The 15,760-nt window shown below is 40.5% G+C and overlaps 1 pseudogene; it reads right to left on the reverse strand.

The window, feature by feature from the left end:
* Nucleotides 1–526: 526 nt before the first annotated feature.
* LOC118703057 lies at nucleotides 527–1,612 on the reverse strand (annotated as a pseudogene).
* Nucleotides 1,613–15,760: the final 14,148 nt, after the last annotated feature.

Here is a 15,760-nt window from a genome sequence, read left to right on the forward strand (position 1 = left end):
TCGCCTGCCTGCCTTCCTGATTGCCCCTAACTGCTTCTGCCTGCCACCCTGATCACCCCTAACCACTCCCCTGCCAGCCTGATTGATGCCTAACTGATACCCTGCCAGCCTGATTGCCAATAACTGCCCTCCCCTGCAGGCCTGGTTGCCCCCAACTTCCCTCCTCTGACAGCCTGGTCACCTCTAACTGCTCTTCCCTACAGGCTTGATCACCCCCAACTGCCCTCCCTTGCAGGCCTAACTCCTCCCAACTGCCCTTCCTTATTGGCCATCTTGTGGTGGCCATCTTGTGTCCACATGGGGGCAGCCATCTTTGACCACATGAGGGCAACCATCTTGTGTGTTGGTGTGGCAGTCAATTTGCATATTACTCTTTTATTAGATAGGATAAGCACAAACACTTAAAGCTAATCACATTGCAGGTAAATCTAATACAGTATTAGGAAGATCCATAAGAAAGAACAAAAGACCCATGTTTACTTTCATTGCTCCAATAGTCAAGCATTAGACCTGCTTGAGAGTTGCCCTAGAGCAGTTTGCTGGTCCGATTTAAGAGTTCAAAGTCCTTTTTGTATATTTGGTCCTATGATATCCACATCCCAGATAAATTCAGTTAAAAAAAAAATTAGGGCAATGACTTCATAAAACAAAGCACAAGGGTATGCTACTAGGAGTTGCTATCTTTTTTTTTTTTTTAATATATTTTATTGATATTTTGCAGAGAAGAAGGGAGAGAGAGAGAGAGAGCTAGAAATGTCAGTGAGAGAGAAACACTGACCAGCTGCCTCTTGCACACCCTCTACTGGGGATGTGCCCGCAACCAATGTACATGCCCTTGACCGGAATCAAACCTGGGACCTTTCAGTCCGCAGACCAACGCTCTACCACTGAGCCAAACCGGTTTCGGCAGGAGTTGCTGTCTTTCCCTGGCTAATGCAGACATAAAAATTTTGGAAGCAGGGAAACGACACCATCCAATAATTCCAGGAGTGAGGATGGTTCTTTCCATTCATTGCAGAGAAAAGATTACCCTGAAGCTGGGAAGTAGAATCATGGGAGGAAGATGGCATCCAAGGACACTTGCCACACACCAAATGAAACACCTGTCGTGCTCATTAAGTTTAATAAAGAAAGAAAACCCTCCTAGACGCCCAATTGCACCGACCCCACACACAAAGCCAAATTGGGTTTTGCCAGCCAGGAACCATGTGGGTCTAAAGGCCAGGCAAAAATCTGTGGGTCCTGCCAGAGGAGTCTCGTTTGTGATACTGCCATCTGCCACTGTTACTGATGTGACACTGCTAGTGTCTTTGGCCAGATGTGGTAGAAATCCACTCCTAATTCTAATTCTTTTGGTAAAGCTGGCTCATCCTCAAAGTTGTTTCCATAGAGTGGTGGCGGAGTCGTCGGATCAAATGTCTGAGTTGGTGGAAAATCTGCCTGGTGTGGGGCTGTGGTGGCTGCATCAGGACTGGAGGGATGGGTGGGCTTGCCAGTAGTCATGGCCAGATGACTGTGTGCTGAAGGTCCTCTTCTTCCTCCATAATCATAGTACTGCTGTCATTGGTCACTGATGCTGTAACACTGTGCTTAAATGATCAAAGCCCAACATTGCAAATGATCAAATGTGGAGGCGGGGACAACAGCTCCAGCAGCTTCCTGAATGGGCACTGTTGCTGCGTCACAGGCCAAAGAATTCCACAGCATTTTTAATTTTTTAGAATATATTTTATTGATTTTCCACAGAGAGGAAGGGAGAGGGATAGGGAGTTAGAAACATCGATGAGAGAGAAACATAGATCAGCTGCCTCCTGCACACCTTCTACTGGGGATGTGCCCGCAACCAAGGTACATGCCCTTGACCTGAATAGAACCCAGGACCCTTCAGTCCGCAGGCCGACACTCTATCCACAGAGCCAAACTGGTTTAGGCTCTCCACAGCATTTTTTAAAAGGCAACTCCAAGGCAATTCTAGTTTTCTGTACACAGAACAATGACTTACATCCTAATGTTCTTTATAGCACTATACACAAAGTGACCTAGGTTCTTGTTTTATAAAGTCTGTGAAAAGAATGGAAAGGGACTTATGGTGGTTAGTAACTGAGATTGTGTTCTGATTCCACTTTTTAAGCGCGTTGACACTGATTTAGTTACCTAGATCCTTTCAGGCTTCGTCTCTAAAATAAGAGTAACTTTGGGGCCATTAATGATCTCAAATAAGGCAATGCCATAAAAGTAAACATTTAAGTAACTGTACATATGTGAATATGTACTGCTATTGCTATTTTTGCCGATATTTGCATAGCACCTGCTAATTGCTTATAAATTTGAAAGATCCTGGGGGTGGGCATAGGCTATCAGTCATCAGTCATTTTGCAAAGAACCTTAATATTGCTCTGGTCACTGAAAGCAGCATAAGCCAGGAGACCCCAGGGCCTGAGAATTGGATGTTGCCCAAGAAGCAGCCCCATTTTCTTTCTTCTTCTTTCTTTTGATTTTTTTTTTTGTCCTTCTCATTTACTTAAAAAAATACTTCTTATGCACAAACCCCAATTGTTAAGACTCAGCTTATGGCCAGGTAACTTTATGACCTTTGTTAAGACCCACTGACAAAGACCATCAAAAACTTATCTATAGTAAAAAAAATAATAATAATAAAAAATAAATAAATAAATAAGGTTTAATATTTAAATAAACTTTATTTATTTGTTTATTTTTAAGTAGAGAAGTATGCATACCAAAAGGCAAGTTAGGGAGAGATGCTTCTAGGGTTTGGGGAACTAGAGTTAGCCACTAGTCTTGGTGTGGGGATTGGTCAGAATTTATAAACTGGGTGATTTTGTGGCTTTAGCTTGGAAGATATGGTCCAGATGAACTTAGGTCATTAGTCTTGCTGGCACTATTTCTTTTATTTTTTGTGTGAGTCATGGCACAGTTTTGCGAGCTGAGGGTCCTGTTCAATTCTCAGTTACTCTCCCCTGGTCCTTCTTCAGCGTAAGCTGAAGGAGAGGCCACGATCTTTTGGACATGATGAGCCTGGGGCTGTGCCCTGGTCCGGAGCCTGCTGATCAGAAGGGCATGCAGAGGAGGTTGTCTGCGTTGAACCAGAGTCAGTCCCGCATGTTTTCTTAGTTGCAGAGTGAGCTACTGAATCACCTGATGTGGCGATGACTGCTTGGCAGCATTGGAGACTCTGGAGACCACATACTTGATACCAAAATAGGCAAAACTAAGACAAGAATTATTATGGAAGTTCCAAGCTTGGCCATGTGGTCCATAATGTTCAGATACTCAAAAACAGCATATTCTTTTAAATGTAAAAAAGTGAATATGTTTAGACTACTCTTGATAAATATTTGTTTTGACTGAAAAATACTATCTAAATTCAGAAGTGGCTGACATTTTTGACAAGAGAACCCAGATCTTGATCCTAATAGTATTAAGAGCTTATTTATTTATTTATTTATTTATTTATTTATTTTAGTTTTGTTTCTTTCTTAGCTGTTATCCTGGTCCAAATGTTTGTTATTTGTTATTCAAGTGACAGTTTTAGCAGAATCTGAAGATTTTTCCTTATAATAGTGTGGAACCAGTTCAGAAATAAGTTTAGTTCCTCTTGGCATTTATTTGACAATGGGAGACCATTATTGGGCCGCAGGCTCACATCTGTCTAAGTTATCTTCTAATTACCCTGACATATGCTTTCCGAAGCATCATTTTCTCTATGCCAATGGTCTCCCAACTTTTAAATTGTGCCTCCCATCAGCAAAATATTTTGAAAATGTCTCTCTACAACGTGTGTGCATGTTGTTGTTTTTTTGAATTGTATACACATCCTATTTTCATTCTGTGTGTTAAATATTAAGAAAGTCTAATTTCTCATTTTTGAGATAAAAATATAAACAGAAATTCTATTATTTTTAAAACATATTTTCTGGGAAATATATAGCCTTACTTGGGAAACCACAATCGTATACTGTGGTTCTTAATTTTTATGCTCTAATATTTCATTGGGATACATCTCACTTCTATTTTGTTACCACTGGAGCAGTGACTCCCACCTGAGGGGGAATCTGAGGGGAGATACATGAGGACCGTGATTTGGAAAAGGCCTGAGGTGACTCTGATGCTATGCCCCCTGCACCACCACACTTTCCACGAGGGCCACCTCTCCTGAAAATGGCGACTAGAAGTCACAACATGGCCTCAAATTTCTTACACAAGCAAATAAATTTGAGGCCATATTGTGAAGTCATTTAATGGCATGACTTGCAGGCTTTTTTAAATTTTATTTTTATTTATTTATTTATTTATTTATTTATTTATTTATTTTTAATGCAGCTTGTTCTTAGAGAAATGTGGTAGCAAAACAGCAAGGTAAACCAATAAAGCAAATATTTGGTATCATATTGAAAAAAAAAAACAACACACAAACTTATGTGAATTTTATAAACATTACAGCTGTATAATTCAAAGCAATGGTCACCATGCAAGTCCATATGTAATCCTGTCCTGTAAGCCAGTTTTCTTGACAGTTTTCGAGGAAGTACACTTGTTTTATTGTTAAGTGGAACCATCTTTAAATGTGCTGTGGGAACCCCTGACTGAAGGTTTTTGGGGAATCTCATTTTGTGATGTAAATAGTCATTTGCTTTTTGGGGGTGTATGCTGTTGGCCTAACAGGTTCTCTAGCATAGAAAATACCAGGTGGCAGCAGGGAGTTGATCCCCAGAGACTCAGAAGCTTTCACTATACAACAATTAAGGTGGCTGATTGAAGCAAATATCCAGATAATTTAGGCCAAAGTCCCCCTTTTTGTTTGAAATATACTGGGGTGAGTTGTTAAAAAAACCTCAAATCTGTGTTTATTTTCTTGGCTACAATCTTAGCAACCTGAGTGATATTTCTGAGGGAATGTTCTAACGGTAGTCCCAAGCGGAAGTCCTGAAAAAAGGTTCTGTGCTCCAATACATTTAGGAAGCACTTCTGCTTGTCCCTTGCTGTGGAAAGTGACCATGCATTAATGACTATGGAAAGTCCTGCAGTAAAGAACACTTTTGTACTTAGTTTAACAGAGTTTCCTAAACTTTTTCTTAGGGAACCCTTCATTTAGAAAGCATTTGTTAACTTAGTATAACACTGGTGTTCTTTGACATATACTTTGGGAAATGCTGGTGTAAATATGTAAAATAAAATATAACAACATATGTCTGGAATCACAAATACTGAAGTTGAACACCCTCATCAATAGTCATGTATTGGAGGAGGAGCCAGTCATGGCCGGAACATGACTAGTCCATTGTCACCTACTGCTGCTGCTGGTTTGAGGGACTTGCCAAGGGGACTCTCCAGAAAAGCACTGGGTTTGATAATAATTCTGCTTTAATCCCCAAGAGAAGAATAGCCTCCTGGTGCCTTGGATAGGCTGTTGGACCCATGGTTTTCCCAGAGCCTCTTTTTCTCTGGAGGCCTGTCCACATTTTCACTGTCTCTTTGTGGGGAGAAAGGAGTAGTGTGAAGAGTGTGGAGCACGGTATCTTTTCCTAAGTGGAGAGGTACAAGGACTGTCAGTGACGTCAGACATGATGAGATGGAATAGAGGAAAAGCCTGGAGCTCCCCTTAGAGGTAAGTATCTGGTCATCACTACTGTGGCAGGAAACTTGAATATTTTCTTTTAGGCTTGCATATCAGGGGTATTACTTGACGTTTCATAGAAGAATCACTCTAATATTTTATTTTAAAAGGCAAGCAGAGCATTTATCCTTTGATACAGTGCTTGTTTGAATTTAGATGTTATTTGACATTGGCCATGTTTATGCAATAGCTACTTCTATCTAAGGGCTACAGACCAGTCAGAATCTACATCTTTTTTAGGCGAAGAAGAGATCATGTGCAGATGGCCAATCTGATCTGTAAATACTGTGTTTTATTTAAACACAAATTTGTCTAACGTGGCTTTTATGAAGTAGTCTTATGCAAACTCCTTATCTTTCTTCTCCAGCTGAGCCATAGAAAGCTTATCTGATTTATTGTAAGTGATTCTGTTTAGGAAATGGCAGGCCCTTCTCCTAAATGTTATGGCATTAAGAGATGCTTTCCCCTTAAGATGTCTAGAACACTTGCAATTCCTTTAAAAATTACGTTGTGCCCAAATGCATTGTTGTCTGTTTTATGATGTTTATGAGGAAGAGGGCTGGTTTAGCACATTATTCCCCACACTGATTTAGAGACATTCTTCTCTGGGCCTCACAGGTTATATATTTATAATGAGATGCTGCAACACTTCAGCATGGACCCACACTATCATTTGTGCTAATGGAAAGACAACTCCCCACGGGGTAGCAAATTGAGGCACATTTATCCTGAGGTGTCTGGGGAAGGTGCCAATGGGTAGGCAAAGCCACAATTTAATCATGGCACATTTCCTTAGAGATTTCATTTTCTCAGAGATTTAGGAGGGGCAATATTATTTTTACATGAAAGCAAAGACAAATTTGCTTGAGAGCAAATTAGAAAGACATGAATTTCTAACATAAAACGTAAGAATGAATTTTGAGGCCTTCCCCAACCCCAAGGCATGCATTCCCTTAGCTGCAAAGGTGATTTCTACAAAACGGCCTGAGAAACACTGACCTTGCAGAGCCTGGAAGTGACTTTGAACATGATCACACCATCATCTGCCTCAGGCTCACTCACTCTGGGTCACTCCAATATTTACTCTTGCCCTATTCTTTAGAGTGGTTACATCTATACAGTTCTCATGTGCCAGGCACTGTGTCAAACACTTGACATCCATTACTTCATTTAATCGTCACAAGATTCTTATAAAGTAGGAACTATTATCCCATTTTACAGACCAGAGAGCCAAGACGCAAGGATTATAAGTTATTGGTTGAGTCAGGGAATGTCAGAAACAGAAACTGCTGAGATCTCCAATGTGCTGTTTCCCCGCCATCCCCTTGGGAAGGCGGACTCTGCTGCCCCCTGGAGGTGAGCAGGTGGGATTGCAGGACAAGGAGTGTAGCTAGAGAAACACACCCCTCCCATTCAGAAACTGAATCTTGAGGGCTGAGCTCTATCAGTGGTGGAATACCACGACTACATTATCAATATACCTTTATAGAATTTAGGAGATTCCATTGCACACCTTAGTCTAAGTTTATATTTCAAATGGGTTTATCATTTTGCCCAGGTGTGGTAGGCATAATACCATCAGGCACTCCAAGGTCAAAAGAGAGAAGGTCCTAGACCTAGATAGATAAAGTACCCTGAGGTTTGTAGTTCTTTTGTGCTGTGAAGATAGAAAATAAGGGCAGTTTAGTTCGACTTAAGGAGCATGTGTTAGGCACTCAGTATATACCAGGCACCGGGTCCTATTGTCTAGTTAGAAGACACAGACATGTATAGAAATCACAGTTTTGCAGAATTTATTAAGTGCTACAAGTGACATAAAATAATACCCTTGATCTTATGTTTCCTAGTTTCTAATATTAAAGAAGAAGAATCCCTTTCCCATTGTTTTTTTTGAGGGGAATGTGAGCAGTCCATGTGCTAGGTCACAGTTCCTATCATTTGTTGGGGGCAGTTATCTGATATCATGGTTGCTTAGGAGTTAACCCTACAACAGATTGACATGGTGAAGGCATCATTTATTGAAACAATTCCCTTTGGTTAGCACTGTGATTCTTGGCCATATGAGGGAAAATGGTAAGAAATGCTGGTTGCTTCAGAACTTTAGTTTTCTAATCTGGCTGTCCCCTTGCCTCTGCTAATGTTATCTGTCTCTCAGGGTTTGAAATGTTTGGTTTATTAAGGAAAGCCCGTATGAGGAGCTTTGTCAGTGCCATCTCCCAGACCCTGCCTGTGGTTTCAGGAAGAAGTGGTGTAATAGGCTCTGGTCCCTTTAGGAAGCTTTATTTGAAATTCATTTGGGCACAGGCAGTTTATGGGTGCAATCAGAGCCAGGCATGGCTTAATGATGCTCCAGGCAGGATATGCAGTGACTGATGCACACCTTAACCAAACTGTGGGTAAGATTCTTTGATTCCCATTAGTCTTTAGAAAACTAGAATCTATGACCCAAACTATAACTAAACTAAAGATAATAAGAAACAAACACATGTTCTTTTCCCCTTAATTTTTCTTTTTTCTTACTAATGAATCGTTTTAAACTGTGACTATCGCATCTAAATATGTGTATTTTGAATGGGCAAAGTGTGGAGAACAATGTGAAATCTTCATCAGGTTGATGTATTAGAATCTTTTCATGAGAACCTTAAAAACATGTATAGTATAACTTTTCCATTTACTCTTGTGAGAACTATTGCTTAGAGTAAGTTAGTGTTATACAGGGTGGGGCAAAAGTAGGTTACAGTTGTTTTATAAAAATAAAACAATAATTAATGAATAATGATACAAGAATAAACTGTTTCACATACTCACAACTGTAATACTACTTTTTCCCCACCCAGTATTCTATATTTACCTTCTTCTTCTTTCCATAGGGCTTTAACGTAGCAGAAATTAGGTTCTAGAACAGATGCTCTGACACTGGCACTATCCTCTCCACTTGTTATGGAGGATACTGAAATTTAGAAAAGAAAGCAACTTGCCTAATTTCACACAGTCGTAGATCTAGGAAGGAAATCCATATGTATATATATATGAAATCCATGTGTTTTAACAGCTACTCTAGGGTTTCCCCCTCCACCTCAAAAACAATTTGTTTCTCTGCTGTGATGATTTCATTTTGGTTAACAGGCACATTGGTTGGTACTTACATGAGATGGTCACATCTGGCTTGATGTTCTTGATGCTGTAGTAAGGCCCTGGACACTCAAATATCTGCAGTGCCAGGGCTTTCATGAATGAGTGTGTGGTGGACTGGTGTCGGAACAGAGAGTGGTGGGGCTGTGGCTCACCCGAGAGCACACTCCCCACTTGAAGGAGACTGCCCTTACCTGTCTTCCCTGGGCATACTGGCCTGGCACTGCCAAGTCTCTGACATTTCTAAGAGGAGCCAGAGATCTAGGTTTTATGTGAAATCTTTCCAGTTGGCAAATTAAAAATGTTCTTTTTCTTTTCAACTCTGGAAGCCGAACAAAACACACCCCTGATGAGATTCAGCCCATGACTGGGAGTTTGTGACATCGAGTTAAAATAAAAACGTGCATACAGAGAAGGAGTGAACAAATGAGGGCAAGTTGTATACTCAGACTATAGATACTGACTTTTCCTGAAGCCAGGAATTCTGAGCAAAGCTGGGAGCTCCACTGTGAAGTTTGGGCTGCTGAGGTATGGGCATTTGGGTGCCTCCTCCTTTTTGCAGAATTATCTAAAATAAGGAAGGCTTCTTTATTAGGGGCTGACCACCGGGCACCCACCCTCTAGCATTGCCCACACTCTGACACTGGGTTGAGTGCATTGTTTCATACATTTTCTCCTCATCACTCCTGGCCTCTCCTCGGGGAACTGCACTTTCAGCTGCTGATGAAACTGAGATCAGTACCATTTGCAAACTTCCCAGACAAAAGGCTTTCGAAGAGGGCAAAGTTGTTGTTTTAAACTAGATTTCTTTTGTTTGTGTGATCTGTGGATTTTTCTTTATTCAGTTTTCTGTCCTGTAAACACAAAAATTGAAAACTAATTTGATTAAATTTTTCCAGATGCAATCTCATGTGTATTTTATTTAATTTAAGGGTTTTTGAATTTTAACCAAATCTGGTGCAAAGTGACCATGTCACTGTTATTCGTCCCCTGCAAACGGAAGCACCATTCTGAGATTTTTTTTTTTTTAAATTATACACAGCATATTATGGCCCTGGCCTGTGAGATCCAGTTGGATGATGTCATCCTGTGCACAAAGGGTTGCAGGTTTGATTAGCACTCAGGACACATGCCTGGGTTGTGGACTTGATCATTGGTGAGGGTAGTGCACGAGGCTGCTGATCTATGTTTTGCTCTTACATAGCTGTTCTCTCTCTCTCTCTCTCTCTCTCTCTCTCTCTCTCTCTCTCTCTCTCTCAAAATAAATAAATAAATAAATAAATAAATAAAAAGAAAGCATGCTATGGAGGAAGTTCAGGAACTCTAGAATTGAACATTATTTGCTGAGCACTTACTATTTGTCACCACTGTGCTAAGCACTTTACAGTCATCTCTTTAATCCATTAATCCATATGTAAAGCTAGACCCACCTTAAAGATGGGGAAACTGAGTCTCAGAAAAGTTCAACACCTTGACAAGGTCCTATGGCCCGTAAATTCAGGTTTATCTGATCCTTGAGTGCCACCGTGATATATAGCATCTTCCTCAAAGATATGATTATACCCACTGCTTCAGGGTCCTGCCACAGAATAATAAGCAAGCAGAACTAGCTGTGAGACATGAAGATTGTGAGACATGAAGATTGCTCTACGTAATTAAGATGATATCAATTATTTAGCAAAGCAGGGCACACTGGTCATAATTAGTAGGGCGATGAATGCTACCTACTTCCTGGGACTGGTGGCCAAGTAGGTTCTAGAAATGCTAGCGAGGGCAACACACCCACCTTGCTTGATTAGTAATGTCTGGGCGTGAAATACATGAGACCTCATGCTGTCAGCTGTCAATGACATCAGATGCTAAGCAACCACTGGAAAAAACAATGTCAAGTTTTGTGATAAGGTGGAATATTGACTTATGTCATGTTTTGTATGAATTCAATGCCTGCTTTGCGTTTTAGTCTATGAATGCTCCTTAACTTATTTAACCAGGGCACTATTCTAAGGTACCGAGAATTCAATATCTGTATATTTTGTTCTCCAACAAGTTGTTGCCTTAACTAACATTTTGAATTGAACCCCACCCTCTATTGACCTCTGTTTAGATGCTAGATTTTGATAGCACATCAGTCATGGTACATTGCATTTGTGAAAAAATAAATTTAAATACCTCTTCTTGGCAATCTGAGTCATGTGTGATGTTTCATCTCAGCATGCTCCCGGTTAACAAGAGACCAGCCAACATCTGCAGTTGAACCTATTCTAGGTGCTGTCTGCTTCTATACAAATGTACGCCTGCCTTGATGCTAAAATTGTTTGCATCGAAACATGTATACAGCCTGATGGAATTAGCATAACTGAAAAAAAGAGAAGAATGAAGTTATTATCTTAAAACGTCTCCCTGTTGGATCAGCCTTTAAATTAAGCTTTATCAGTCTTCACTGGTAAAGTATTTGCTATCTGTTGGCTAAAAGGCTCACGGATTTTAAAGTGTCTGGTGGGACAATTTGTGTATATCTTTCTAATTGGATGTATTTAACTTTCAAAAGACATTAATGAAGCCAAGTTGAAATTGATATTCTATGCCTGATAACTGTTGGCTTTTTTTTTCTTTTGCTACTAGTTATTAATACAAGCAGCAAGCAAGATAAAGGGAACAAAGAGTTTAAAAGTAATAACCGTGGAGGAAATTCCAGACAGGGCACATTGGGGATTGCCAGCAGTGCCCTTGTGTGATAAAGTTATTGGAGTTGTTATCATCTCAGCCTTTGCCTCCGTTTGAGATATAGTGAAATGAGGGTGGTGACTTATTTAAGTATGTGCTCAGTAATTTAGGGGAGGGAGTCAGGCTGCTGTGAAGACCAGGGCTTCGCTCTGAGACTGGGGAACTGTTGCAGAGTTCTGAGCGGCAGAGTTTCAGGGTGACTTCTGCTTTAGAAGGAAAGGGACGGGGTGGAGGCAGGAACACTACTCGGGGGCCATGGTAGCAATCCGGCAGAGCCATGTGGCAGCTCAGAGAGGGCCATGATAGGTGGTGTGGTGTGGTCAGACTCTGAAGGGTTCTGTAGCTACTTTATAACAGGCTTAGCACATGTTTTATCTCCAAATTGGGAGATAGGAAGAGAGCAGGAAAGCATGTTCAGGTAAATGTGGGCAGCAGTTGTGACCAGCACCAGGAAATGCAATCGGAGTAATGCCTTGGGGAGGCTTGGAAAGAGTGGCTGAATCATGTGCCCAAAGGGTAAGCCTGATTTTGTGTTCTTTTCATTAAATAAACTGCGGGCAACTCTTTCTCTGACCTTTCAGAGGTAAAACTGTTGATGAACCTCTGGGGGAGAAAAGGTATCCAGAGGAAAACAAGTATCTTTCCTTTCAGTTTGAGGGAATGTATGTAAGTAAATATCTTTTAAAATTCATTTCATTGTGAATGGGCAAATGGCATCTTCTTAGCTAATATAGGGCACCCCAAATTTAAGTAGTTCTATAAACCATGATTTAAAAAAAATTCCATTTAAATATTAAAGTTTCAACAGTTAAATTTGAAATTGCTTTTTTGTTTGTTTAATCCCATATAGCTGGAGAATCAAAATAATAAGTAGTGTTTTGATCATTCTACAACATTATGAAATAATTAATTTATATGTTGACTTTTTATTGAAAATTCAATAAAGAATTAATGGTGGTCCCTTGGCATAGTACTAAAAAACCAAATGTTATAGTTGGTTCTTAGGGTCAGTGGATGCTTCTATTTTTAAGACTGGTTGTTGAATTAAAACATGGATCTGTAACAGAAATGGTGACTTATCTTAACGTTGACATCAAAAGACAGTTATGAAAATATTTTCGTGAAGAGATATAAGCTCTGCTTGGAGAAAATCCATTTATTTTACATTCACATATTCCTCAAGGGCCTACCATGGGCCAGGCTATGTTCTAGGCATGAGAGGACACCGTTACTGGTGCAAAGTCATTGTGCCCAATGCTTCATTGACCCAAACTCAAACTGTCAGAGTTTGGAGTAAGGGAAAGATTTACGGACTGAGGAGCCAATGGAGAAGATGGAGGCCCCAGGGGTTCCCCAAATTCATCTTAGGGAAGTACAGAATTCAGGCTTCTTTTATGTCAGGAGGAGGGGTAATAGGAGGAGCTGTTTCTGTAAAACTCAAGCTGCAAGCAGAACTCGTCTAAGGGTTAACACGTCTATATGCAAGACAAAGCAGGCTTGCACAAGCTGGAGTCAAAGAGAGACCTAGCGTTTCACTCTGATACTACATGAGTGGACAAAACGATGTTCCTGCCTCCTGGCACTGACATTCCAAGGAGGGAGACAGGAAACCATTTATATAATATCAGGCAGTAAATTCAACATGTCATGGAAATAAAGCATGTGAGTAAACGGAGAATATGCTGGAGAGGGTGGTCAAGGCAGGTCCCTATGAGGAGCGGGCATTAAAGCGGAGGCTTGAATGAGAAGTAGAGCTGTGAGCCATGCAGATGTCTAAGGCATGAAAGTCCCAGTCATGGGTCACAGCCAAGGGCAAAGTGCTGAGGGGCTTGTACAGCTCTCAGCATTAAGCCCCAATATTTGCAGACAACTATTATGTAATTTCTTTTTCCTGGCTAAATCCTTTAGTTCCTTTAATAATGTGTCTATAACATGTTCTCCAACTCCCTTATTTATTTGTTGCCATTTTTCTGTCAAATCCTTTAAAAATGGGGTGCTTACAACCGAGTGTGTGATCTGGATGTGCTCTGCTGAGTCTCAGGATGGAAGGACTGAACTGTCTCAGGAGCTGAGCACTATACTTCCTTTATCTGAACGCTTTGCTTTTTGTTGTTGTTGTTAATCTTCACCTAAGCTTATTTTTTCCAACCTGAGCTGGGGACAGAGCCTGCAACTAAGGTATGTGTCCATGACCACAATCAAACCTGAGATCTTCAATCAGCAGCTCGATGCTCTAACCACTGAGAAAAACTGACTAGGGCTGAATACTATGCTTTTAGTTACTGTATCATTTAGTTTAGCATCTGCATCTTATTATTAATTCATAAGTAGCTTGCAAGCAAATTAAACTCAACCTCACTCAAAAATGAGACAGACAGCCCTGGACAGCTGGTTCCGTCAGTTGGAGTGTTGTCCCATACACCGAAGACTTGCTGTTTGATTCCCAGTCAGGGCATATAACTAGGTTTCGTGTTCAATCCTTGGTTAGGGCATATTCAGGAGGCAAAAGATGGATGTTCCTCTCTCATATAGGTGTTTCTATTTCTCTCTTTCTCTCCCTCTCTCTCTCTCTCTCTCAAAAAACCCCAAAACACATCCTTGGGTGAGGATTAAAAATATTTTTTTAAAAGTGAGACAGACATAAGACATAAATTCAGACTGCGTGTGCATGTCTTTAAACAAGTTATATTTAACTTCTCACAGTCTAATTTTTGTTAATCGTAAAATTATATACATATCTCTTTTATTTCTCACTTGATTGTTGTAATAAATAAGATTATACATAAAAAAATGTGAGAATTTTTGGAGGCCTCAGTATAGTTAACTCCTTTCTATTTACACCAAACTCTGTTCTTTAGGACCAAGCTCTCCTGTCAGTTAGTTAGTGTACTAAAAGAAGAAAGGTAGGCGTCATCCCATCTGCCCGGGCTATGTCTGTATTGTCCAGTGACCCCTTGAGAAGGTAGACCTGGCACATAGTGGGCCCTCAATAAATACATAATTGTTGATTGATTTTATTTCAGGTAAGAGGACTGAATCACTGAGCTGGCTGATGAATCCAATGGGTGGATGGCCTTTAGTTTGCCTATTTGTAGGGTTGGCTTTGTCTGCTTATCTTTCTCACAATTAGGAAGGGTTGATGAGATAGCATAATGAGTGTCATTAGTACATTATAAATGAAAGGTTATATTATAAATGGCTGCTTACAGGGCCATTAATTCAGCCTGGCTACCAGAGGGCCATTTAGCGCCTTGAAATGGGTAATTTGTTAAATGACACATAAGAAAGTTGAAAGAATTAATGTTGCTCACCAAAGGGCAATCCACTTTTTCTTTTTCATTCAGACTACATAATTATTCAGAGCCTTGGGTTCCTTGTAAGAAAGAAGCTATAAAATAACAATGTCATCATCTCTTCTTTATTTTTCATGTAGAGCCATAAGACTAGAGGAAGAAACATAATATGCAGAATGGATATTGGCACGTCTGGAGGAATTTCTGCAGAGAACAGAAGCTTGCCAAACTGGATATAGGAAATCACAGATGACATGCACAGCTTTGGAAGAATATTTGAATTTGCATAGAACCTTGTCACCTTCATGACAGCTAAACCCATTGCACTTTTTATAATCAAGAGCGCTAAGCACAGCTGCCAAGGTGAATTTTAATCCTGGCTCTTTGGGAGACTGTAACCTTCCAGTGTGATGGGGTGTGGTTTGTGTCATAGGCACAGAGTTCCTGCCATCAGAATAAGGGATTCCCTTTCTCACCCTCCTGAGTAGCGATCATCTGAGACAGTTAGTTCACAATGAGCCTGAAGAGGAAGAATCTGTGGGTGTCTGTAGTCTTCTCAGACATGTCCAGACTGTTTAACTACAAGAAAAAGTATTAGTCCAAGTTATAACACTAACTTCACAGAGGCACTTAACCAAAATAACTCAGCCTCGAGAAGTTCACTGTCTTAAAGAAATTTGGGCCAAAACCGGTTTGGCTCAGTAGATAGAGTGTCAGCCTGCGGACTCAAAGGTCCCAGGTTCGATTCCGGTCAAAGACATGTACCTTGGTTGCGGGCACATCCCCAGTAGGGAGCGTGCAAGAGGCAGCTGGTCGATGACTCTCTCATCGATGTTTCTAACTCTCTATCTCTCTCCCTTCCTCTCTGTAAAAAAAAAAGAAAAAAAGAAGAAATTTGGGCAACTTAAAAAGGCAGACTTTTAAATTAATGCAATATAAAGCCTACATATATCACTGGGAATATCAGACTTGTGAG

The sequence above is a fragment of the Pipistrellus kuhlii genome, unplaced genomic scaffold (assembly GCF_014108245.1).
Source record: "Pipistrellus kuhlii isolate mPipKuh1 unplaced genomic scaffold, mPipKuh1.p scaffold_m20_p_4, whole genome shotgun sequence".
Taxonomy (NCBI): domain Eukaryota; kingdom Metazoa; phylum Chordata; class Mammalia; order Chiroptera; family Vespertilionidae; genus Pipistrellus; species Pipistrellus kuhlii.